This window comes from Dromaius novaehollandiae, chromosome 7 (genome assembly GCF_036370855.1).
Source record: "Dromaius novaehollandiae isolate bDroNov1 chromosome 7, bDroNov1.hap1, whole genome shotgun sequence".
NCBI classification, from domain to species: Eukaryota; Metazoa; Chordata; class Aves; order Casuariiformes; family Dromaiidae; genus Dromaius; species Dromaius novaehollandiae.
This window is the reverse complement of record NC_088104.1, coordinates 29,440,002-29,465,633: the sequence shown is the minus strand read 5'-3', so window position 1 is coordinate 29,465,633 and position 25,632 is coordinate 29,440,002. Positions and strand designations below refer to the sequence as shown.

Sequence of the window (25,632 nt, the reverse complement as noted above, 5' to 3'; positions counted from 1 at the left end):
TAACAACTTCTTAGATTACACAGTGGAGCGATTAGCCCTAAAGTAGATCAATAACATCAATGTTTTGAGCTCCAGGATAAATAAAACCTGATACAGGTAACACGTTAATTGTGTTTCAAGCTGCTTGAGGACTCGAGATTTCCCAGGCTTTTTTTGTTGCTGTTAAAAAAGGTCTAGGCTTAGAACATAACTCAATTAGGTTAAGATATATATATGAACAAGAAAATAAAAACAAGGAATTTAATCTTATGAAGAGTGATCCTAACTCTGCTATAGTGACAACCTAATTCTGCAAGCAGGAGATCAACAGTAGGAGAGTGTTTCACTGTTCCAGCTTAATAGGAATTTTTCAGATTAGATTTTTGCTGTTTCCAGAGGTTTCATAGAAGATAACAAGGGGCAGAGCTTGACCTCAGCAGTCAAAGCTAATTCTCTACCTTGGTGATCTTCAGCACCTGAGAGTACATTATTTGATGTTTTCTATGAGAAATGCTGTAAATAATATGTCTGTGTGCTGCCAAGCTATAATAAACCACTCACTAGAGGTAAAATTATGCCTTATTGAATGTTCAAGCCACTAACAAGCAACATAGATGTATCCAATAGATGCAATTAAATGCTTCCTTTAACACACTATATTGACATCAAAATTTTGTCTCTCATAGATTTTCTCTGTGTTTTGGAATATCTCCTAAACAAATATGCTTCGAACACTCAACTTGCTGTATAGTTAAGGGAAAGGAGAGAAAGGTTAACATGAGTTTAGTCTCATTCACATGTGAATTTCTCTATATTTTCTAATTGCTGGAAACTGTTCTTGGCAGCAGTGTGTTAACAGAGAAAGGCACATTATAAATGAGCTACATGCAGTAAAAAGGACTATTTTAATGTTGAATGTAATTTTTCTCATTTAAATGATCTTTGAACACAAGGTAATTCCATCATGTGCTAAATCCAGAGTGGTTCAGGAGTAAAATTTAATCACAGAAATTCTCTCCTGAGAAACTAAGCATAATCTTATTATGATAAGAACTGAAGAAGTGAACTGAAGAAGTCACTTAGAGAAAACTTCTCTTGATTCAGCCTTAATTCCCCTTAACAGAGGGTGAGGGTTGTTCATCCTTTTGTTTTGTTTTACAAAGCTCTGCTTGCTTTTTGGAAATCATCCAACTACTTGTCCAAAATGTCTTTCCTCATTTTTGTGTCACTTTTGCCTACTGGATGATCAAAGTTACATCTATACGTGTTTGTACGTACTTACTTACATACACAAGTACCCATATTCAGCCCACCTCTCACTTATGTTTTCCCATTTAAACTAGAGAGGATATTTCTAAAGGCTGGAGATACGTGCCCAACTTCCACTGATTTCCAGAAATATAATTTTTCTGTAGGAATTATATGCCCAGCTAACATTTGCACATTTAAAAAGCTTTGGCTACCACCACCAAAAGTTTTGATGAACTTCTGTTTTTAGTCCTAGCAATCATATATTCCACTGTACAACCTCTACATGTGTATGTGGACAGATGTGTTATGTAACTGTGTAGCTAGCCTTGAAAATTAGGTTAACAGGAAAATGACCATCTTCCTCTTTCCCACACAGAAAATCCCTAAAAACACTGCTTCCCAATTAATGTTTTTAGATACATTTGCCTTTTCCTCTGTAAAGCCATCTATATAAATTCAAGGCAGGAATGAAATACCTTTCGCTTTAAATTACCTTCTAATTCCACTTAACTAGATGCCCAAAATAAAATTTCAGTATTACTTAAGAAGTTGATAAAACTCACTGTAAAAGAAAAAATATAACAAGAACAACAAAAAGAAGACTCATACTGCCATATTCACTAAATGAGAGAAACAAGGCTAATTAAAATTCTATCCTATCTCAAAGGGGGAGAAGTGCCTCGTTATGATTGAGTTTTACTAATCTGTGTAAACAATTGTGAAATGCAAATATTTATCCATTTATGCATATTGCAATCAGCATTGTTCTTTTCAAAATAAATGATAAATGTGGAAGTCAGTTCTAGCAAGGGTCTCTGGACTCAGCGAGAGAACTTTCTGGCCAAAGCAGCAGACAACATGCCAGTAGCATCAGAAACTTGGGGTGCACCAGCTGACCTGGAAGAAATAGTTTCCAAAATCATTCTTATCCCATGAATGCTGGTCAGAGAAGGAAGTTTTTCACCACAGAAATTTTTTGATTTGTAGGTTTCATCTTGTGCTTAAAATATATAGAGGCACTGGGGTACCTTCTAGCAAACTACACATCCTACTGTTTAATGTCACTAAGGTTTTGTAGATACTGGGGAGCAATATTTCAAAACAGGTGATCTGACCTTTAGAGTCTTTCTGGGGATTCCAGTCATATTTGTTTCAGGCAGAAATTTTATTTTGTTCTTGATTTTATTTGATAATGGAAGGTTAGGCAAATACAAACAGCCAGAGCAACAGTTGCCTGCTGCTTTAAAGATACAAGCACAGAATGTCCTGGACATACTTTAAGCATCTTCCTAACATTTACACATATGTTAGCTTGTAGCTTGGCTCTTATCTTTTTAAATTTCATTTTTTACAAAATGTGATTGTTGCTGCATTATAGCTATATTTTGCTACTGGCAAAAAGAAAAAATAGGGCAACCAAAAACTGGCAATAAAATTTAAATAGACCACATGTCAGATTGTCTCATCATAATACTGCATATAGTTTGCAATGGTTTTAATCCCAGCTAAGTCAGCAGAAGGTCAATTCTCTCTCTCTCTCTCTCTTTTTTTTTTTTTTTTTTTTTTTTTTTTTTTTCCAACTGTGCTAGTTTTAGGCCCCTTCACAGTGCCAGGGTAGTGCCTTATGGAAATGGATGTTTGGCATAGTGAATTAAGTACGTGCATAATTGCGTTGCAGGAGGAGGGACAGAAAGGTTAGCATCTTTCAAGCACAATCCTGCCCAGTGAAGCTCATGGAAACTTTGCAGCTTTCAAACAGCAGCTCATACTTGAGAATCGCCTAAATGCAGATGTAAACTTAAACTGATGAATCCCAGTAGCAAGAGAAGGATGAAAGGCAATATGAAAGAGAAAAAATAGGATATATATCTAGAAGCAAGTATTTTAACTGGCCTGAGCCATTTGAATGGAATCCTTGAAAGGAATGAAACATTATTAGTTTTAACCAACGCACTTACCAACCTAGAAAGTATTTTTAAAATGAAAACTACCTAGATTTTCTGCTGAAACTAGTCGTGAGCATAGGTCCTTGCTTTCTAAGAGATTTTGCACCAAGACTTATCTCCTGATGTTGGAGCACCTTATGACCAAGATGACATTTATTGTTGATCAGAAACAAGTAAATTTGTAAGGAACACACGAGCTACTCATAAAAAATTTAATACATTTGAAGGATTGAGTTTGACCTCTGGAAGAATCTCATACCAGACACCTTTCTACCATTTCTCACTGATTCACTTAAATGACGCACTTGAAATAAACACACTGATTACTGTTATGCTCTGCATGTTTTATACAGTCTCTCTCCAAAAACAAATAAATCTGTTAGGGATTAAAAAAGTGATGTTGGTTAACGTGTGAAACTAAAAATAGGACTTATTGATAGTCAAAGAAAATGAGAACAAAAAAAAAAAAAACACCAAGGAGGAGGATTTATATAAGCCCATTTATAAGAAGATATTCCTGACTATTCAAGGATATACAAGAAACTTAAGAAAGGGTGAATACATGGCTGAACATCAAGAAATTTTCTTGAAAGAAATATGCAGGCTAAACATCAAGAATTATTCTTAACAGCAAAATTTGCCAGTCTCTGAATCAACCCTCTGAAGGAAGAGCTGGGTAACCTACTCAGCTGCAACCCTGAGAATTAAATGAAGCAAGATGGGACACACAGGATTTTCAAAACCTTGGAGATTACATTAACTCTCCAGACATAAATTGGCAAGAGCTGTTCTGAACGAAATAATAAACCTGTTGCTCTCTCAATTTGCTAGCTTAAAGGAGGACATGTCTGAAACTATCAGCATTACAGCATGTACTTGTCAAGCTGGTTCTTTTTTCTTAAATTTTATTATGAGGTAAGTTTTATTCTAAATTACTGTATAATCCATATAAAGACTGTATAAAAGACATACATAATAATAAAAATAATGGAAAATTCCAACAAAGCCTTGAGTAAAACAGTACGCATTTATCTATCATTAAAATTTCTGCCTTCATCACAAAAATTACTTCCTCTGTACAAATCTCATCAGAATAGTCATCATGTTTGCACCTAGCTGTGAGACAGAAAGCATCTGCAGTAAAAGCAGTATTAAAAGCATTCCTTAAAAGAATTCCCACTGTTTCTTTCTTCTTCTGTTTTACCTCAGATACTATAACAGATATGGAATGAAAAGAAAGGCCAAATTCTTTTTTTAAATGTAAATCTTAAAGACTAGATTAAAGATTAGATTTTTTTAAAAGCTTGTGAATCCTGGCTATTATTGTGGAAGGAATTATTGCTGTAGGATGGAGTCAGTGAATGGATCAGAAGGCCCAGCTGCATGAAGAACTGCGAAGTATACAAATCTGCTATCCCAGCTGTATGGCAAAAAATTCATTTAGTGAATAAATGAAGCAGTGGAATTATGAGAATAGGGAGGAAGTCCCCTAAGGAAGTTGATGTTAATGGAATCTGTAAGGCATGATAGTTTGCATTTTATGTTAGAGCACATTCAATACAGTGCACAACAGAAGTCTGCACTTACGTTACAGTGACTCCCAAATAACTTCCAGTAGTAAAATGGAGCAAACATGCATTGACATTAGGATAAACTTTAAGGAGAATTTGGCCTTCTCATTGTAACAGTTGGTAGATGCTTTCTTCCTTTTTTGTCCAATTAATTTAAAGCAGCAACAAATACAACAACACGTGCAAAATACAGTTGTTACTGTTTCCTTATTGGCATTGTGGATGTGAACCTGCAGTTACTCTTGTAGTGGTAACTGTGGGCAAAAAATTCCTGAGTGCCTTTGGTTTTGCTCAGTGCAGCATATTTATCAAAAAATTGTTATGTACTGCTTGCACATTATTCTGACTGCATATTCACAAGTTTAAGTTTAAAGCAGACATTTAGAGAATTTTAGACACTTCAGGCCCCATTTTCATTGATGGGGACTAAAGGTATATAGGGAGGGGCCTATAACCTAGTTTTGAGCTGAAAAATGTTCTAGGTCTCATCTGTACTGGTGATGTGTAGATGAGAACATAGTGACAAGATTGCTCTTATCCTACAACAAATACTGTTACAGCAATCATAACACACTTGGGGATGAACCATGTTCAAACTGCCGAGGTGTTGCAGCTCTGAAAGGAATACCACCTTGAGGGAGAAAATTCAAAATAGTTTGACTTCTTACAAAAGACTCTGGTACACTTCCTATTTAGAGATATGCAGGGTATCTTTCAAGATAGAAGGCAGCCAATTCCAAACAGGGGGGTTAAAAACCAATAGCTAGAGGAAAGCTTCCTTGGTTAGAAAAGCTACTTTTCTCCAGTGATAAAAATTTAGCACTGAATTCAGATTCCATGTTCATACAGCTTCTTCAGTCTTTCCCTGAGTTAATCTATTGAGGGGAGAGAAGGGAACAAAAAATTGCTTGCTGCAGGCCATACTGGGAAGGCAATTGTTTACCATTTTCCCTGCTAATTACAATTTTAGTAAACACTTCCTACATATGTTCAGGAGATGTCTCATTGATAATAATGATTTCCTCCTACAACACATCATCCGTATGAAATAAAAGCTCAGAACCTTCCAGCAGGGTTATGCATCCCACATTGTGAAACATTTAGGAATAATATGCCATCAGAATATGATAGATTGCTCCACAGCTCTTGCATTTCACCTCCAATGCAATACCAGTGTACAGTCATACAAATAATAAGTGGCAGATTTAAGACCTTCAGACTAGACTGATTTGTTTTTACCAGAGTCTTTCTATTATTATATACCAGATACCATCAAGCAGCTTGCTTCTGAAGATGTTTTTTTCTTATTACACTACTTAAATATCTCTGGGTTTGATTACTGCCTGATACATCTGCATAACATACTACAGTATATAAAATAATACAGATAGAAACTCATACTGAAAAATGACCATAAATGATCAGAGATGAGTATATGTGAATTGCACCCATATTTTAAATAGCTTTAATAAATTCAGTCACTTTTTTTTTCTAAAAGAGCATATTAACAGTTTTAGATCAAATTTTTCTTAGGACTGCACATCACTGAAATGATGTTGAAATGAAATGAAATGAAATAGGCTGAAAAAAATATGCCATTTTCTGGTTCGTCTGTTATAGTCCCATTTTCTATCCAACATATGTAGCGAATTAGCACTCACTTGCACACAGAAATCATTTCAAGTAAGTTACAGAAGAACTGGAGGAACAAAGAGTGGGTCCTGTTCAGAAGCTATGAAAGAAATAAGAGCAAAGAGTTAATTAGTGATTTACTTGTAATTCTAACTGGCTGGAATTTTTGCCTCAGTTCTTCAGCAATGGGACGTAGTTTCTTCCTACTGATTTTCTCAAAATTCCTTTGGCAGGTGGCTGTCCTGCCTTCTTCCTCTGGCAGGTGGCTGTCCAGCTACAGCTATTTACACTGTTCTGTTAGGCTCAAATAAGCTGCATAGTCCTCTGAGTCTCTCTTAAAATTAGAGGAGCTCATTCCTACTATAAGCATGATGAAATGGTCTGGTTCCTACCATCTTTTCTCAGTTCTTCCTACTTTTCTCTTTTCTGTTTTTGATTATCTTAACTGCTTCTTCCTTTGTTATATTACGCATTTCTCTATTGCATATCTGAGCCGCCACGCTACCACTCAGCATTTCTATGTGCAAGAAAGCAGAAGTTCAAATACAGTCTTCCAGTCAACCATCCTCTAGCCCTGCGGGATACTAACTGTTTTGCTGAACTATTTTACACTGACTGTCTGCAATGGATCAGTGGTAATATAAAGTAGCATTTCTGATTTTAGCTTTTTGCATATGACTTCTTGAAACGATCTATACACCAAAACAATTAGTGGTAGAAAGCTGAAGACCTGGCAGGAAATCGCGATCATTTTAATTGGGGAACAATCAATACCTCAGAGTGATGATCAATAATTATTTGAATAATTATTTTCAGTCAACTCAAAACCACACATCAATGTGCACCATTTATCTGGGGTATGTTTTTATAGCAAAAATTATGATTACCTTACAGCACACAGGAGTAGGGCGGGATCCCTTTCAACAGCTTGCAAGGCCTCCGGTGGCACCTACCTTTGCCAAAGCAGCCAGTAAACTGTTAAAACAGACACTTAAATGCACATATGTAGCTATGCCTTGGCTGTCACATTATTTAGCAAATAGATTGTTGTCAGCACAGTATGTTCATGCTGGTTTAGCTCTGTTGAGTTGATAACATAATGGGTGTTACGGGTGATGCCTGGATGCATGATGAAGTTACCTGTGCTTGCGAGGGGTTTTAGCTGCAAGAGTCAGTAACAACTTGTCAGTCACTGTGCAAAAGAGAAAGTCTGGACGATCATGTATTGCAAAGTATTTCAAAGCTCCTGATGTGTGTTGGGGAGCGGATCCCAAGTAATCTCAAACTTGATCTCAAGCTTCTGTCAGTATGTACCAGATAATGTGACTCAAAGGGTTTTTACTGCCATACATTGCAGTACATAAAGTTTAACTGAAATAAAATGCATTTCAAACATCGACCGATTCATATTCCAGTGTCTAACATCAACCTGACTATGCAGGTAAATAGTCTCATTGACTTCAGTGAGGCTTCCCATACATGTGAAGTTAAACTTGTGTGTTCAGGCTTTCCTGATTAAGGAATCTGTGAGAGAGCAAACTTAATTAAATGGTTTTAGATTATGGAAACAGGGGGAAAAAATTCTGAAAAGCTCAAGAAGTGTTTTTAAAATTACATGTGGAGACAGCTTAAGCTATCCAGTTAAACGTTTAGCAGTGGAAAACAAAATCCAGAGCTAGCAACTGACCTATATTTTTTGGAAAGAAATGAAAGCTACAAAACAAGTGAAATTTAAGAAAAGCTTTACTGCATTTTTCAAATGATCAACGACTGAAATTGCCAAATATTTAAGCCCCACTAAAAGCCTAATCAGATTAGAGTGATGGAGGCTGTAAAGAACTTTAGCTTTGGTTCTGAACATGAAAGATAGATGGGAATGTCAGCAGAGTCAAAATAATCCAGCACATGTAGAGTCAGTAACACTGAGACAGGAGAATCAAACATCCTACTATTTATAAGTAGGAAACCATCTCTAGTGACAGCGACTCTTGATGTATAGATGTAGTATGAAACTACTATATTCCAGTCAAGTTCATAAACTCTGCTTCAAATATTTTAATTAGCATTGTTTCATTTCTATACGTAATTCTTAAAAAGTGCTGTAATATTTACCCACAGCAACATCAGCTCTCATATCTAGCTATGGTTTTGCTATTAAGCAATAGTTCTTGTTAATCGAAGAAGGAAAGGTGGGAATGACTAAAAGACTGCAATTAGTACCTCAGGGAAGATAATTTAAGACTTAGCAAGATTTTTATTTTCTCATAAATTATCATTGTATTTACAGTGCTCCATGCATCTTGCAAAATGCACTGCTGATAATGGGTTTTACAGGATAAGGCAGAACTGGACAAGGATGGCAATGGAAAAGCAGGTGGTTGATTACTATGTTGCTATCTGTAATCTTTATTGATTGAAATCCTCTAAACTGTTACATTTAAGGTGAATTTCACCAGAAGAAAAGATCAGCATTTTCAAATTAAAATTGTCTGCCTTGGTCTGCAGCTGACAGGATTGCCAAAGAGAGAAATGGATTCAGATGAGAGTGAGAAAGAGAAATAATTCGTGGTATTCCCACTTTCCCTACTGCTTCATTTCTTAAACTGGCTTTTCACAAAAAATATCCTTCACAAACTCTGCCAGGGGAGATGTTACTACAAGCATAAGGATAAAGCAGATCCAGGAGAGAGTGCAGAGGGTTCTTGCACAGCCCTGTACCTTTTATTTGTCTTTTTTTGTCAGAAAAAATTATTCCTTTTTTTACTACTTCGTCATTTCTTTGGCAGCTTACATCAGCTCACATTAGTTTCACTGTTTTTTCTTTTTCTTTTCTTCTTTATATTACACTTTGAGCATTGACATCAGTTTTACACAGTACTATACATATGCCAATGGGGAAATCCAGAAAGAATTAATCCAAATAAACATCCAAAAGTTCAACTCTCCAAGTGTACAAAGAGCTGTGTTGTGGAAACAGAGCTGGAAGTCTCTGCAAACAGGCCTGTTGGTGAGCTTGCTTACAGTTTCTTAATCTAACAAATGCAAAAAGGAGATAAAGGAAGAAAACTGCTACATTTGTCGTTTGTCCATACACCTCTGATTTGATAGTCAACTTGGGAGATGCTCATGTGCTTTTATTTCCAATTTTTTCATCTATTTCTAAATGGCATACCTACCAGGAAACCCCACACTGGATAAAGAATTAAAAAAAAAAACTTTAAAAAATTTTGTGCAATTTAATACGGTTAGCTGATTTAATAGACTTTTCAAAAGTGCAGAAAAAGAAGAAACAAGAGGTAGAGAATTGTTGAGCTTCTGACAAGAAACCAGTTAAAAAAAAATTAAAAACAACAAAAAAACAAACATGAGCCCTTTTCTGTCTCCTTTGTCTGTCCTGTCCAAGCACTTGCCCTGTGTCAGTACTATAGCTTGAATTCAGCACAGCAAGAAAGTAACAGCATCTCCTTTCCAAGCCATCTCCGGCAGTTGCACACCTGACACCTGGGGACGATGGAATGTAAGAAGCTAAATTTACAGCAAAAGTCTGCGTTTTCTATGTGTTCTGCAGAAGTACAACAAACCACGCCAGTGAGGCTAGCGTCAACGGGAGATGTCAGTGATCTGGCACTAGAAACCTGATTATTAGCCTCTTGTCAAGCCACTGGCTGGTATTTTACTTACTGAGTTGCCCCACAAGAAACAGGCACTAATATCAAAGACAGCCAATGATCTGAATGTGTTACTGCCTCTACAAAAAACTGCCTCTGCAAAAAACGATGCATGTATTTAATGAGTATGAAATCATCAAATCCCAGTAGAAGATGAGAGGATTTTCACACATTTCCTTGAAAATACAATTATCTACTGAAAGGTGTAGATAGAGTTCGGCTTTTACACTTTAAGAGGACACAGGCTGACTCATCAAAAATCCATTTTTATGGACCTACCAGTTTACCCTGGGCGAATGATGGGCAGAGGGGACGAGGCAGGACCGCTCGCTTTGCTGCCTTCCCCTGCTCCCACCCTGCACACAGACCTTTCCCTGTTGTGCCCCTTTGGGTGCTGGGAGCTCGTCTCCCAGGGAAGCTGAAAGCACACCGCCACTTCCCGTCCCCTCACATCTCATCCTGGTGAAAATAAAGAGCAGCTTATATTCACTCTGCTGAATATCCCAGTTCTCTCTCCAGATGCAAGGATGATTTAAGAAGTGAAGACTTTGTTTAAAGCAAATGCTAATGCTAAGGCTTCACATTTACCCAAGAAAACAAATGCAAAGGTCAGTAGTTTTACCACACAAAACAGGCTGTGCAACAAAATAGACTCAGAAAGGTTGTTTGTAAGACAAAACATTCAAATATTTATGAACAAAAGAAAATGATATAACAGCAGACACTGCTACAGCTCCCTGAAGGTTAGGGGACACTATAGTTTGTATCCAAGGCTTCTGCTCAGGTCTCACAGCCAAGCTTCAAGTTAGGTTTAAGATTTTACAGGCAAGGGAATCACATAATCTCACTTTTCCATAAACCATTGTCTCTTGAGTCAACTAGTTCCAGCTGATTATATCACTTTATGAAAAGTTTGCAAACAGAAAAATACAACAATAATCAATCCAAAGAACACAATCCTTGTTCTGACTTCCCAGAAATGTTGGAGGCTAAAAAGAAAGACAGATCCAAACTAAACAGGAACGTTGCCCAGTTAAACTAACCTCTCCTTAGTTCACTGAAAATACCATAGCTCCTATTATATATTTCAAAGTTTTTTCATGCAAATTTTTGAACTAATGAATCAAACAGGCAAAAAAGTGATCTGATCACTGTGGCAATGAGGTTCCAGAAACCATTTCCAAAATTTTGTGAATATTTAAGTGTAGATAGAAAATTTCAAAGCAAAACACTTACATTAAAATGTTTTTTTCTTCTCTTTCAACTGATGAACTATTTTGAACACCATCATGATTTTCTTGTATTCATTCATCACAATTATTTTCAGATTAATTTTAACAAATAATTGATGTTTTTTAATTACAGCAACAGTACAGAGCACCCAATTGTGGAACAAAACCATATTGTAAAAAAATATAGAAGAAAAAGATGGTTATAGCCTCAGTAAATTTGCAAGTATCACAAGTTATTCATCAAATATTCATCATATAGTCTAAAATTATTTAGTTTAATTGGAACTGGAGGTCAAAACTCTGCCCCCTGCCTGAAGAAATAGAGGCTTTTTTGTGCAGACTTGGCATAATTATCCTCTAATTTTTGTCTAAAACAAAGCAGAAAGGAAAATAACTTCCAGAATAACTACCAAAAGTCAATACAATAGGTATATAAGTATAGTCGAAAAACATTTTAAGTCTTATAACTAGATTACACAACAGTGAATGTGTTATGATGTTTTATGGATCATCTAGGTTTTACTTAGCCACTGCTCTCACAGAGCTTGAGACTTGCCAGCTGAAAAGAGAGGCCATTATTAAATTACCATATTAACAATATGACATAGCTATTTCTGACTGGACCAATGCTTGAAATTTTCTTTTTTCACCCTTTTTTCACCTTTTTTCACCCATCCTCCAACTTTTATCTCTTCCATTTCTTTCTTGACTTCTATTTTCTTGTCTGTCCTGCCTTTGGGAAAAAATCATCAAAATCAGAGCTTTGTAAATGGGATGAAAATATTTTGGTTGTGACCTAGCTAATATCTTTTTTATTTAAAAAAAAGTATAAGAAACAAATCTGTTTTTTTTTAACTTGCATACAGTACCTGTAATAACAGACACAGACCTTCCAATGTTTTTCCTTCTATTACTAAACACCAGGTTTCTTCTACCATAAATTTAAAGCAAATAACCATTACCATACTTTCAATATTTGCTGTTAAAGTAAATGTAAAAAAATCCAAAGTCCCTGAACATGTTTCAAAAGATGAAATTCTAACCTTTACAAAAGAACTACAAAAGTAAAGAAAGAAAATTATATTTAAGCTACCATGTGCTTCTGCATTATGAAATGTTTAATTAGTTTCCAAGTTTCCAAGTCTTCCTGAAAGAAAAATCCAAGTGGCAAATTCAATTTGATTCTGTCTTTTAGTCTGAATCCTTACATTTGCTGTATCTGAGTACGAAAGACATCTTTAAGTGAAAATTCGACCCCATCAAGCCAGCACACTGCCTGAGAGCTAAAATATATCTTCTTATAAACCTTTAGAGCTTGCCATGAGCTGCTCTGAGTAATGCCACAGGTACTCTCCAGCTCTAAGGTCAACAGAAGACCACATTTTCCACCTCACCAAAACCTGTCCATTCCTTTCCTACTCCACTGTACTTTTTTTAAAACATTTAAAGCTGCACCTTTAACAAGAGAATTCCTTTCTTTTCCCCTAAGGTTATCCAATAGCTGAAAGAAAAGCCAAGTCTGATATGTAATTACAATAAGAAATCACATATCTACCTGGATTCTTAGGCTTAGCATTGATCTCTATATATATTTATAGTCTCTTCATGTCATGTATTTCCTAGACTTTAAACAAATGGCCAGTTTCTCACCAGGCAGTGTTTGGAAATAGCCATTTACACACCAGAAATACCAGTGGTGTTGTAGCTGCGATGACCTACGGATATAAATAAGACATGGTTTCAAGGGAAATGTAATATTTTCAACCACTTTCTGGAAAAAAAAAAAAAACAAAAAACCCCCACTTTTGGACACTGAAGCTTTCTTTAGTTTGAGTTAGAAGCAGAAATCTTTAAAGGTAAAACAGATGGAGAACAATTTCTCCAAGTTGATTACAGTAATCAATAAAAGTCTAATAGAAGGTTCTACCTCTTCCTGCAGCGATTTCCCCCTTGGCACCGAAGTCAGCAGCTTCTGCTGTCCGAGGTAGCTCCCAGCTACAAAGTCCCGCTGCTTTAAGCCCCAGGAGGCTATTTGGAAGGTAGGAGCGTTCCAGCTACACCCTTTTCTACAAACCACACTGGAAAACAGCACGGACTCAACTTTACACCATGATTCCTTAACTAACCTTGATTTGCAGTTTAAACCCACCTTGTGCCACAATCCACATCAATGTGCTGGGATTCAGATCCAGAAAATTTCAAATGGAAAGTCAATGCTTGTCTTATTTCTTTTAACAATAACATTTAATTTTTTTTACATTAACTACTATTGTAATGAAAAAAGTTTACCCATTATCTGAAGTTTTCTAACTGCTTCTTTGTTACCTGCATTGCCTTTGACAAGAAAATTGTTAACAAGATACTAGAAAGTGGAAAACAAGGCATCAGGCAGATGTAATCTTTGCCAAATTAAATCAGTGCCTCTTTTAAGCTTGATTTGTCATGAAGAAAACAGCAGCAGCAAATTAAGAATTATTCTGCTCACTTTAAACAGAATGTTTGGATACGTTTTTTTTTTTTTGTGGGTGTGAGCCACCATCCCCTCTACAATCAACTGTTCATAAGCATTTTTGTACTTCTGTTTTGATTATTATAGTCCAGACATTAGTAATAATAGTAGTAGTAATAATAATAATAATGTTGATATAATTCAGATCCATTCAGAACCAACTACAAAATTATTTGAACAAATGCAAAATCATTAGGAAACACAATCTGTTTCTTTCCTCAGGAAGTGGAAATTTATTTCCCCATTGCCTTCTTAATATAATCTATCCTCTTTTGCTCTTCTCAAAAGTGGAATTTCAGGTCTGGGCTATGTATCCATAGTAGAGATAAAAAGAAATTTTAAAATGCTATTTTCCCCTATGCAAAATCAAAATTTGGACAATCTGAAGCACCTGAGCCCATGAAACCACTTTTCTTTTTGGAAAATGACAAAAAAAAATGTGCTTAAAATTCAAGGTTTGGGGTTTTTTTGCATATTCGATAGACCATAACTGGATAATTCAAATTTAATCTCATAGTTTTTTCCAGACATGGAAACGAATTTTTCCTAATTCCATATTCTGCATTTGGATGCTTAATTTAATGCATAAAAGCCAATTTTGTGGAAGGAAATATATCACTGAGCTATGTGAGAAGCTTGAATACAGCAGCCTAATGTGTTTCAATGTTTGATACAGGAGCATACCAAAGGAGCAAATTCTATCTAAAGCAAACAGCAAGTTCCCACACACTGTAATCAAAATTTGGATGTTCTTACAACTTATGCATTTGCCAAATTAAATTTATGTGACAGGTACATGAAAACATAGCCACTCCTGACGTGAGAAGGTATTCCAGAAGAAAACATAGTCAAGCTTTCTTGCTGTTGGCTTTTTTAAAACTTTCTAGACTATTTATTTCAAATAATGTTCTTCATAGCATCCCCCACGTTTTAGAGACTGGTCTGGGGGGACAGTGAGATATGTGAAATTTAGAGGAAGCAGGTCTCTCTTTGTCCAACAAATAAAATCCCTGCTTTTGCAGGAGAGTTTTGATTAGGATGTAGCAATAAACACTTCAGCAATGTGCATAACAGTCCTCATTGTTTGACATGTAAAATTGAGCAAATCATTCAAAATTTAGTAAGCCAATGCACACATTGCCGCTTTTTTATGTTTGACTAATACATTTGATATTTGCAACTCTTTTAAGATTTGATGAAAATATACAGTTTATGGTTAAGATTTTTCTTTAATCAAATTATTCACTTCAGCTGTGACTTAACTACTTAGCAATTTTAGTACATGACCACTCATGTAACTGCCACACAACTGTTTTGGCAGCTTTATGGGAAAAGCTTCTGCTGTCCGACCAGTCTGTGCAGCTTTTCCAAAAGGGATACTAGGACGACAGATAAAGATTAAATGAGGTGGGAGGAGGGGGCCTGGGCTCGTAGGTAAAGGATTGGTGATTTGGGGAACAGGAAGTGTGAAGGTAGCAAGACTCATTTGTCTCTCCTCTACCAAATACATTCCAGCCTTCCATTCTCCACAGCTTTTTTCACTTTCAGAATAAAATTCAACCCATGTTGATAGGAACCACCGTGTAAGAAAAACTATGGTTACTGTTCTTTCATTCTTAACACAGTTATGGAGTTTTCTGGTCTATGTCTAAAAATCCAGCTCCTTTCTATTGTACTTGCCCTAGACCCTTCTATCTGAAGACAGTAGAGCTATAGTTCCCATCCCAATTTGTCATATTATCTCAAAGACGTTTATTTTTTTATTTTGTAAACAGAAAAGCTGTAAAAGGTTTCAATTCCTCTGAAAAATTCAAAGAAAGAGACTGACCTTGGTGCAGATGAAGGAAGACAACCTCTTCTGGATAAGGATTAGTATATTATTCCCTACCCTCCATCTCTTTCGGCTATCCTTATTCACCAGTGATTACAGTAGCACCTGAAATATGAGAATTACAAGGTCAATAAAATGAGCTGCATATATTATTTTTTCCTTGTCAAGGACCTAAAGGAGTCACAGGGAACACTAAAATACCTGTTGTCTAAAACTGTAAAAATCTGTTGCTATAAATTCAATACAACAAACAAATGCTTAACAATGAACCCACTCTATGTGGCCTTTTTAAATGCATTACTAGGCAATAAAAATATTAGCCTTCTTATCTGTGTGCCTATGTTCACCTCTTTCTACGTAGAGTTTTTGAATCGTTGGTCAGTACAGCTTTACATGTGCTATGTGCATATCACTTCAGAGATCTTTTTCCTTATGGCACATTTCTGCAGATCATTACTGTTGTTCTTAAAAGACTTAGCAATACACCTTTGACTCAAACATTACTTATTTCCCTACTCCAACCAAATTCAAAAATGACTTTTTCTTTTTTTGAGTATGACAAAAATATATCTATTTCTCCATCCTTTGTGAAGCTGAATTTTTGAGCAGACATATCACTGTCTCTAAACAGCCAGCCAGTTGTGAAATCATTCCCAGAACATAATTTAGAAAAACTATTCTTGAAAGGGCCTCTAGTTGTGAAATCCTAGGAAGTCTCACAAATTCAACTGGTGGATTTTAAAGTTGTACTTTGGAGAGCAAGCAATTAGAACAGGTCAGCATTGCTGTGGGAGAAGTATACAACAGCTGTGTCCAGTTTGCAGTGGTTCAGCATCTCAGGCAAAATCCTTTGTGACAATCAGCTCAGGTAGAGAGATGGAATTAAGTAAATAATAAACAGTAGGAATAGAATATGCTATTCACACGGTTCTAAAATTATAGCTAAAAAACAGAAGGAAATCTGTATTCTTTAGTGAACTGGCTACCACTAATTCTAGTCCTAAGTAAGAGATTTAGCCAGTTAGAAAATTAGAAAGCTTATTGAAAATATTTAGAAATTAAGCCTTCTAGGCAACTGTATGATTTCAGAGGCTAAAAATGGACCAAATCTATCAACCAAGTTTGTTATCTGAGTAACATATAACAGCTGCCTAGGATGAAGGTTTCCAGCATACACAAGTATCTCCTTTTTACATGAAACAGTAACATTCTTAATGTGAAGCTTTGTTTAGCATCCCAACAGGTAGCCTCAGTTATAACACCTTGTTGGTCAGAAGGCTGAATCTGACCCCTCCCTCCTCTTGCTCCCTCCAACAACAAAATCCACCTCTGATGAACATGCACATCATTTCACAGCACGTTTGCATTTCAACCGTATCCAAGCTGGAAAAATCACATCTTGAAAAGAATACGTGTGTGTGTGTGTATGTATATGTATATATATAAAAATCATTTGGGCTTATAGCTTTGTTCCAGCTTAAATCTAACTTCTACATATGAATATATTTGCATGTGTGTTAATTTAAAAACTCAGGGACAAAGACCCTTTAGTCTCTAGAACTTCCAAAGCCATTAATATGAACTACTTAAGGGCCTAAAATTAAATGGATTATGAGAATTAATTGTTAAATCGCCATGTGAACATATTTTCTTGCATGCTTTCTCTTTTGCACATCTTAGGATTTTTGGACATCATCTTTCAAATCTACGTTAGTGTTTGTTCCTTTATACACTCGTTATATACTCCCTAGCACAGTTTTATCAAAGGAAAATTCACCAATAGTTTGTCCCAAACTGTCTTCATTCGAGTTCCACCTAAAGTACTTCCTATATGTAGTGTACGTCAATTGGTAATGAAAAAACAAGGAGGGATCACTGAAAATAAAAACAATAAAAAATAAGTCAGGATACTGAACTCTTTCTGAGATTAGCTCCTTTTCAGTAGAGTTAATGTATTTGAGAGAGGAATCTGCTATATATATTTATACATTCCGGTTCCATCCCTGTGGTATTACTATTCGCCTGAGTTCAGCAAATCCACTTTTCTTTGTTCCCAGCATGTACTGCAGGCAATGCTTTACATCTTTTGGCAGCTTACACATTACAGACTTTAGACTAAAAAGAGATGTATAAGACATATTTAAGGGTTTTCCTTTGGCACTGAGTTGTACATTTGCATGTATAGTTTCAAACACAATTTCACGTGTCCACTTTTTAGTCATTTACAGATTGAACTACAGATATTTTCATACTTTATAATTAGCATCACACAAGATGGCTGTGGGCAATATATTCTTTTTACATTTACATAGACCCCCACACAGATTTCATAGATCCTATTGAGGACCCCAGGACAATTCTTACAGCAGTCAAAACTATTTGTGAACTGTTTATTTTGTCTCACTATTAAGTATTTTTGACAAATAAAAGAGCAGCCAGAAACTTCTACGTGGACTATGGATTCAGAGAGAAGCACTTATAATTCTGATCTTAATTTGTGCTGTGCCTAGCTCCTGAAGCCCTTGTTACTGATGCGACTTTTACACTGGGCACTGCAGAATTGCTAAAGCAGTTTTATGCTCAAAACAAGTAAGTGGATATGAACACAATTGTGACATGCAAAAGAATATCTGAACAAGTCCTTACCTGTATTTTTTGTAAATAGTTCACATTTTCCTGCAAAATATTTCCATATTTTTTTCATGACACATTACTGTATTTTTAAAATTTTTTCCACTCTCCAGTTCAAAGAATACATTGAATCTCCGTATAATGAGAACGTGGCTACTTTTCACACAAAGAAATGCACAGGAAAAACTGCATCCTACTAGAAACATCACACCAATTTTTGTAGTGAAACAAAATGGCAGAGCAGACATTTGAAATATTTGTTTTGTGCAGGACAGGCAAAGACACTTTCGTGCTAGACATGGATAGGGACTTGGATCAGATGCTTGTCATAAGAGATGCAATCACCATTTTTATTTTACCTGTAATTTTCATCTGATTAGAAAAATACGACCCATTTTCCTCCATCCAGGACAGGACGAGAGAAAGCAAGCATGCAAAGCCCCTAAATAAAGACAATTTATATATGATGGTATGAAAAATTGTTTGAGAATCTCATTTCTTGGTATGACCAAGTCTCTTTTCCCTGTAAATAAGAATATTACATTCAGCTATAAATCCTCACATGAAAGCAATAATTGCCTATCTTTGTTATTTTAAAGCTGTGCTTGATCTATCTAAGGTGTGGAAATCAAAAGCACTTCCAAGATACCAGATCCTGAATTTGGTTCAGATGAGAACTGGGCCCACATCATCTTCCTCCCTCTTTCTTTTGAACACTCCCCAGATCCCCATTTCCACATAAAGGGAGCCTGGCACCCAGGCTGCCAAATGACTGCAGAAAAGGACTCTGAGACATCCCTGGAAGGATGCTTCTTTCAGAATAATTTGCATTATTTTATCTGCTTGCTTCAGTATCTCAACCATATTACACTACTGCACAATGTTCTATTTTAAGAAGGATTTTTAAGACTATAAAAATAAGCCTAAAATAACAATTTGAAAGTTTTGGGGGGTAAGTGTTCATTTGCAAAATAATAAATATCTTCTGTCAAACCTGTACAAGGATTACTACTTTCAGTGCTTATATTTCTCTTTAGTTCCTTGAGAGCTACTATCTAATAAGCATACATTTCCTATAAATTATGAGTTGAAGAGTACAGGAAATAATTTTACACATTAAAATGTATTCTTCATATATATCAAACAAAATCTGAACTATTAAGCTTTATATTTCAATTACATTTACATGATACTGGGAGTCATGCAACATATTTTTATAGAAGTTCAGAGGACAGGAGGTAGTATCTATAGGTTATGCATATTTAACTATGAGCAAACACTGGAGAAAGAACAAAGGAGAGATCAAACCAGAACAAAGAATCAGAGTATCTGAAGAGAGAACAAGTAGAAATACACCCACCAAGAAAAAGGAGGTTTGGGGAAAGAGTCACAAAGGGCCTTGAGTTCTTCCTGAGAGAGCAAGAGTGTGGGGGCACCTGTGCGTGCAGCAGACCAGACCAGCTGAACAGAAGGTTGCACGGTCCCAAACACGGATAAACACATCCAATGCGAGATACATCTTTCACACTACAGATCCTCTCAGGCATTTGTATTCTACTACTTGGAGTAACTTCAACACCACTTTAGTGTATGTCTTTGTAGGAAAGATTTCTCCTCCATCTTTCACTTTTTGGATCTAATTATTTAAGATGAAGTCATAAAAGGAGTCGGAAAGATGAATTTTAGAGCAAGGGAACACCTCACGTATTCAGGTGTGATTTGGATGTTATCTATACAAATGTCTTTTAGTCTGCAAGAATTTTTAAGCTGTGGATGAATAAAGGTTCTTATTTTACAACAGTAATATTCACTGAAATCAAATACTTTATTAAGCGTGCAAAAAATGATCAGCAGACTGTGGTATGAAAGAGATAGGAGAAGGAAGAGAGACTAAATGATTTTGGTGTTTAGCTAACTTAATATGGTTTTCATTTGCATTAGAATAGAATTTAGTGTGTTGACAGAAGAGATGAGATACTTAGCAAGTAATATGTTAGACGCAAAATTAATCTGGCAGTGTTGCATTAAAGTGCCCCGAATGGTTCCCTTATTATTCCTCTCTTGTTTAAAAAAACAGTATGGCTTGTATTTAGATAACTGCTAAGCTAGACTGAACTCCACTAGTTGACTGTACATTGCTTGAGGCATGCTGCTTATATATTGCTGCTGGCAGAGGATTCCCCAGGACAAGTACTTTGCAGCTGATCAGCTAGGTACCTGTGCATTTCAAATCACAGAATCACAGAATGGCTGACACTGGAAGAGACCTTTGGAGATCATCTAGTCCATCCCCCCTGCTCAAGCAGGCTCGCCTACAGCAGGCTGCAAATCACGAAGTATAACTACCTATGTACTCCAAAAATACCTTAGCGTACTCATAAGGTACATCTGATGGAAGAGCATTCTAAAAATGACCTTTCAGGTATAGATTTACATGTTTGCATATTTATGTTTTTATTCTCAAGCAGAATCTACACATTTCTAGTTTGTCACTAAAGATTTTACCCCCTTTTTATACATACAAAACAGGATTTACTCACTTTTCCTTTCTGGCTACACCACTGGGGTACAATGACTTCTCCTTCTTTACAGTACAGTATTTTCAGTTGACTCATGAATGGTAGTAGCAGACCAGAATCATGAGTTAAGTGCAACCACAGAGACTCATACAGAGGAACATACGGCTCAGAATATTGCTACTTAGATTACTTACTGTTTATTGTGCTTTAAAAATGGAACACCAAACCTCTTTATGTACAACAATACACAAAGAACAAAATACTTAACAGGATCCTCTAGTATATAGCTCCAGCAATTGGAAGAGCCTAGCTCTTTTGAAAGCACAGTAGCTGAGAAACATTTTAAGGAATTTGAGAAAAAAACATGGAGAACCTGCACTAATGCAAGAAATTGCACCTTATTGATATTTGTGTCATCTAAAACCTATTAACCCAACATTTCACCTTTTACACTTTTACTATTAAGGTGAGTGGACCACTGCTTACCTACGTACTGAAGCTGGGCCAGTGTTCAGAAATCTTATGGTCTGACCAAGAGGATAAATGGAAGTGTGCCCTGCTCTTGCAGCTGTGACACTCGCCTGGGACCAGGCAGACCTTTGTATTGATCCTTGTTCCCAGGTCAGCATATCCCAGGAGAGTCAATATCCACTAACATTTATGAATGAATACAAACTAGTTTCTGGTAACAAGTACAAATAAGATTACTTTTCCTCACTTTGCTTTGAGAGAGTCCTAGAGAGACTTTATTTTCACATTTATCAATATTAATATCACTGAATTATTTGTCTTTTTTATATATATATAACTTGTTTGCTAATTAAGCATACAACATAGCACTAACCTCTGCTGGCAATTTTGAAATAGCATTCAGAATCATTCAGTATTTTCTTCAACAGCAATTGGTTTTCTTAATTCAGTTCTTTAATACATGCACCTAGATTCTTCTGTTGAAAGACTCACGTGAAGGAAACTGAGCTACTTTGACATTAAAAATTAGACCCTGATTAGAGTTAGTTTACAGCTAGTTCATGTAAAGCTGGACAACCAAAATCTGGACAGACATCCTGTATACACACAGCTAAATTTTTCATAGTCATTATAGTGCAACAACCAACCACAAAGACAGGTCATTACATTGCCTGAAAAACTAACTCCTGGTGTGAAAAGTGACGGGAAGACAGGAAATAAACTGCCAACTAGTATCAGGTTACTCAGACTTTAAGGAATGTCCATTGTTATTAATAGGATGCAGCTCTCATTAAATTTTGAGCAAAGAGAAATATCTATCCCTGAATTCAGTATTTTAATGGAAAGATATATGGAAGAATATGAAAACAAGCAAAGGTGGTTCAGTTTCAGAACAATTTCTCTATTTTCTGCTAATGTTTAATAATGTACGTAACACCTAGGGAAGAAAGCTAAGGAATGTTCATCTATGCAAAGTTGTGTATTTTTCTCTTGATTTTTCACTCTGGTTGTATCAGGGGAAGGAAAGTAACAGTGCACAGAGGAGTGCCTTCAGCACAGGAGAGGAGGAATAGCCTGACAGCAGCAAGACCTTTGGGACTCTAATACACCTATTAATATCTATATTATTCTGAATGCATTTGATCCATTGCATTAACTAGCATCGGTACTGGCAAGGAAAGTTCAGCCCCTGAGGGGTCAAGGAATAGAGATGAGAACAAGCACCACCAGAAACTAAAATGAAGAGGAAAAAGTGTCCTAGATCTGAAAAATCATTAAACAAATTATCTTTCTAACCTTGAGGTTGTAAAGGGAAGGGAAAAGGGGAATGAAACAGTTTAAGGCAAGAAGAGATTCTCCCTGGAATCTTCCTAGGAAAAAAAAAATCTTTAAGGTAATTCCCTCCCCTCAGCCTGTAAGAAAGGAGAGAAAAAAAACAAAACAAAACAAAACACCTTCAGATCTATAAAATCCCAATGGTACCTGGAACAGTATGCACCTTTAATATAATATTGCAACTTACCATCAGAACAATAGGAAATAGGAATATGAATGCTGGATCGACTTAATTCATGGAGTTTTCTTAACAGATTAGTTGTGGGGAAAAAGAAGAGAAAAAGAGAAAAGGAAACTACTGTAAGGAAACAGGCTACTCATTACAGAAAAAGTGAACTAAAACCGAGCGCATAAGGTAGCTGACAAATAACATATGAACCTACTTGTGCATATTATGGTCAAATAGATATCCTTGGATTACCTTGTCCTGCCTACTTTTAAATGTATAAGAAATAAGGCAATAAACTTCAGGGACAGCAGTAATACAGTTTTCTGTATAGGATGGCACAAAAGTGAGAAAAGACAGAATCACGGGAAACAAAATCCTTTTCAAACAAAAGTCATACAAATACAATGGCATTCAGTAGGAACACAGAAGAGACCGTGAGAAGTGAACCTCTCTCAAAGTGTTCTTACATGTTAGTCATCACTTGATTCATTAGATAGTAATGCAATACTTCCAGCAGGGGTAGATTTACTTATGCATATAATTAAATGTTGGCAGACTCACTTTCAAAAATTTAAATACTCTGCATTTTCTGGTGGCAATCTGCATCAGCATCTGAAAACCTTTAACGAATACTAAATCAGTAACAATCTGTAACAGGAGCTTGGGACTCAAACAGAAGAGTAAATTTCTTTGCAAGATTACAGGAAGGGGTTCATTAACAATGCACACAACTATTCTCCGTGACTCAGTAACGTCAAGACACTTGAGCTATTTTTCCTGAAGCTCCATCATCAAGTAATACAATGGTAAAGAACATGATAAGAAACAGTTCCCAAGTTTTTGTGTCAGTGTATATTACGAAGAACTTCAGTAATATTTTTATTGGACCTTACTTCCGGCTTTTCATCTGAGGAAAATCAAGAAACCTACAAACAAACTGTATTCTAAGCATAGGGTACACATAGATACTGGAAAACTACTGCATTAATCAAGAAAGCACAAATATCATATGGAAGCAGGAAAAAATACAAAGAACAGAATGATTTCTCATGAGGAGAATTTGATTACAAACTGTCCCATTTCACATGTTTGCACATGTGGCAAATAAATAAGTACTCTTATAAGCAAGATCCTTCTTTCTCTACAGCTACCTCACAAATTCAGCATTCTAGCTCTTAGCGTACTTTGATTACTTTTATATTCTTATCAAGAGCAGAAGATAGAAATTAACAATGTATTTAAATCTACTCTACCTATGCACATACTAATTCTCTCCTAGGCAAGGCAAGCATAGAGTAGAATGGGCAGCTATGATCTAACATGAGCAGGTTGAAAAACATACATTTGTTATTTCTTCAGAGATCTTTTACCAGAAATATATTATATTTCAAACTACAGTTGGACAGAATTAAAGAATAAAACATTACCTTCTTCATGCAAATTCTTTGAAAATTTCCAAGAAAATGGTTTTATTTTGAAAAACATCTTTTGAATAAGATTATTTTTCAGTATGAAAAAAATATGTATTTTTCTGTCATATTTTTGTGTACATCTAAATATCTAAAGATAATGCCTGGCTGAATCTTTTTTTTTTTTTAACAAAACAAAAACAATTCAAAATTTACATTGAAAACAGAAAACTATTGTTCAAAATTTCCTGTCAAGCAGCTTCAGAGTTGTTTGGGACTTGGAAAAGATGATAAGTCAGGCAGTTTTTCCCCTCTAACATAAGGCTTTTGCAAGCGGCTTTCATTTTCAGAGCTGTTGTAACACATCTCAGCCATTTGGAAATCCAATCTGTTTAACCAAAGCAAACACTATGATTTTATATATCTATATGCGTATACAGAGATATATATATAGTTGTATACACACATACGTATATATAGCCATGCATAAACACACGCCCACCCCTTCTGACTTGAAAGATCAGCATATCTTTTTAAAAACTATATTATGGAGAGCAGTCACTAAGTAGAAGTCAAGAAAGAGGGCAGATGGGTTAGTACAGTCTGAAGTGTACTTACAGTCCTTTTCTCATGGGACCCTTTTCTGGAAGCACACTATAAACTCACATCCAGTTTTTCTTCCAGGAAGAAACACAGTTTCACAGGAGAATGGCACATACTCCGGGTTTCTTCCATCATGGAGCTGCCTGTAGCAAGATGTGTCCCAGGAGCCTGAAGCATAAGGCACATCTTATCTAAACAAAGCCACTTACTCTCCCAAGCTCTTCTCTTCCCGGCACTTCATATTTGTCTTTTCCTCTTTTCAGGAAGTAGATGAACCCTTCACACCTATCCCTGCCTTGCCAAGTATTTACAGCAACTAACGTATTAGTGGTGTCTTCTAGTTTTGTTTCATAAGACCTGCAAAAGGAGGAGTTCTGTGAACTCACTAAATATGCTTCAGCTTTGGCTGAACATATAGGAGAATCAACAGGAAATGATTATTAAAAATAACAGATGAAATCTTTCACGTTACTACTGTACAAAAGAGAAGTCAGATTAATATGTCATGTCAAAGATACAATTAGCTGAAAAGTGAAAAAAATCATTCAGCAAAAAGTATTGAAGTAGCATTCAGTGCACTGAAAAATCCTCAGCACACAAATTATTGTGGATCTAGTGAAGAGATCTTCAGCCGAGATAAATCAGCATATGGCTCTAACATTTCTGTATAATCTACCAATAAATTAAAATAGCTCATTAAATTATGAGAAAAATGAGCATTGAAAAAATAATATTGCTGAAGATCACAATATGCAGTACATTCCCTAGAATTAATGCTAATGGGGCATATCATTAATTGTTCCAATAATTCAAACTCTGGGCACTAGTAATCAAGATTTTGAGCTTTATATGATTATTGGAGAGAGTATCTTCAGT

General features: G+C 35.9%; 1 long non-coding RNA gene across 3 annotated transcripts in view; it reads right to left on the bottom strand.

Annotated features, from left to right (window-relative positions):
• LOC112989020 (uncharacterized) overlaps nucleotides 1-25,152 on the bottom strand; it is a 55,331-nt gene extending 30,179 nt beyond the window's left edge. For all 3 annotated transcript variants that reach the window (XR_003260695.2, XR_010390012.1, XR_010390011.1), the window contains exons 1-2: nucleotides 24,772-25,152; nucleotides 15,617-15,724 (exon numbers count right to left, since the gene is read on the bottom strand). This is a non-coding gene — a long non-coding RNA (uncharacterized LOC112989020). The remainder of the gene's footprint in view (nucleotides 1-15,616; nucleotides 15,725-24,771) is intronic.
• Between the last annotated feature and the right edge of the window lie 480 nt (nucleotides 25,153-25,632).